The sequence below is a fragment of the Schistocerca cancellata genome, chromosome 1 (assembly GCF_023864275.1).
Source record: "Schistocerca cancellata isolate TAMUIC-IGC-003103 chromosome 1, iqSchCanc2.1, whole genome shotgun sequence".
In the NCBI taxonomy this organism is placed as follows: Eukaryota; Metazoa; Arthropoda; class Insecta; order Orthoptera; family Acrididae; genus Schistocerca; species Schistocerca cancellata.
The window spans coordinates 654,533,182-654,535,518 of NC_064626.1; positions in this window are offsets into that span (position 1 = coordinate 654,533,182).

Genomic DNA, 2,337 nt, shown 5'->3' on the forward strand with positions numbered 1-2,337 from the left:
GATTAGCCAGCACAAAAGCCTGCTTGTTTTGGGATGAACTTCATTTTGAGGGTTGCACTGATTCGGTTAAGTACCAGGCGTTCTAATATCTTGAAGGTGTGGCATAAAAGGGAGATAGGTCGAAAACTTTTTGGATCACTTGGTTCCTTCCAAGGCTAAAGTATTGCAATGACTCAAGACTTCTGCCACATTTTGGGGATGTGTAGCTTGACCACACATGTGTTCATTAGGCTTAGTAGCCACTTCATCGTTTTACAGCCAAAGTTACTTATCTGTTCAACTCTAAGGTCATCGACACCTGGATGCTTATGCATCTTCAAAGTGGAGATGGCACCGTTTAGTTCAGCCATGGAGAAGAAAATAATGCTCTGTTTCTGTGTCGCGCTGAAGAGCTTCTTTGGGCGTCCTTCCTCTTATTTTGCCGTTCTGCAGGAGCTGGGTTGCCACTTTGTAAGGAGTCGCACTCATAAAATTGTCTTCTGATTTTACAGGGTCACCACTCAGATTTTTAAGCAGTTTCGAGGCTTGTCTACAGTACAGCTTCATGTCGAGGTTCTCTATCAGGTTACTCCACTTGCCCTTGCGAGTTTCTGAAATGGCTTGCAGCAACATTTCACCAGCTTGAATCGTTTCTTCTGCAAATGGATCCTTTTCATAGAGAGATAGGTATCTTTCTAATAACAGCTTGTCGTCACTGGACATGCCTGGAACATACTGAGTTCTGCATCCTCTCGGAGTAGTTTTCCTCGAAACTTGTTGGACGCATTTGATGAAGGTTTCGTACATTTCAGGTTGCAGTAGAATGTTTATCACTTTTCAGTCAAGCTCTTCATTAAACGTCTGCCAGTCAGCCTTCTTGAAGTTAAACCTCCTCTTGAATGGTACCTCTTCAGGTGCTACTATGATATTCACAGTGCATGTGACAGGTCTATGTTGAGTACAGAGGATGGACTCTCCTACAGTCTTCATACATTGTACAGCTACCTTTGAAGAAACAAAGATGTTGTCTGGGTTGTATCCTCTTTTCCACCTGCCACTGTTAAAAGAAGGTGGGAGCTTCGGTTCATGGATCAGATGTAGGTCATGAGCCTCAGCCCATGTTTCTAGACCTGTTCGGTTTGTGTTGGTATTTGGGTATCCCCATGATGTGCTTCTGCAATTGAAATCGCCAATGACAAAGTTCCTTATCGTTGAAGTTGACTGGTGTTTTAAGACATCAAAAAGCACATCAATGGTACATTGCTTAGTACAAAGGGTATTCATCTGATCTGTTATTTTGAGCACTAGACATTTCTTTGCACAATATTGTGTTTAGAGTAGGTCGGTCCACGATGCAACAGAATAACACATGTTTTAAACATGATAGAAATAGCAGGGAGTTTCCACACTGAAGAATTACAGGGAGTAGCATACCGGACATATTCCTTGTTAAGCATATTCTGAGATATTGGGGAAACAATGCACTGGTTCGATGGCTGGGGTTTCTGTCCTGACAGAACAGCTGGATAAATGCTGAAGCTCTCAAACACATGTAGTACCATAGCAGGCACAGTAGCAACCATGCTGTATACGTAGGTGGCGGTCTTCTAGACAAGCTACTGAAGTATACATCCCAACTTTAAATTTGTGGATCAGCAGGAAAACTGGAAAAGTGTCTACCATGTGGTGATAAAGGAAGTAATCTACATGTACATCACTACTTCACAATTCACACGTCAGTGTTTGGCAGATTGCTTCTAGAACTGCTTTCAGATTACTTCTCGACCATTCCAGTCTCGAACAGTATGTGGGCAAAATGAAAAAAAAATTCTGTGTGAGCTCGCATTTCTCTTATCTTGTCTCAATGGTCATTTCTCCCTATGGCTGTAGGAGTCAGCTAAATATTTTCGCCTTCAGAGCCAAAAATTTATGATTGTAAATGCGCGAAAATATCTCTCCACAAAGGAAAACACCTTTATTTTAAAGACTGGCACCCCAACTCACCTATCGTATCCATTGTACTCTCTCCCAATTTCGCGATAAAACTAAACGATCTGCCCCCTCTTTGAACTTCTTCAATGTTTTCCGCCAGTTCTACCTAGTTAAGGTTCCATACCACGCATAAACCCTCCAAAGAAGGACAGACTAGTGTAGTATAGGCAGATTTGTTGCTTGTTCAAAGTGTTCTGTCCATGAAATCCAGTGTCTGGTTTACTTTCTTCACAACATTATCTATGTGATGGTTTCAATTTAAGCTGGTCATAACTGTGATCCTCAAGTATGTAAGTGGATCGATGTCCTTTAAATCTGTGTGAATTATCAAATAACCGAAATTTAATGGATTTAAGTTCTCGTGAA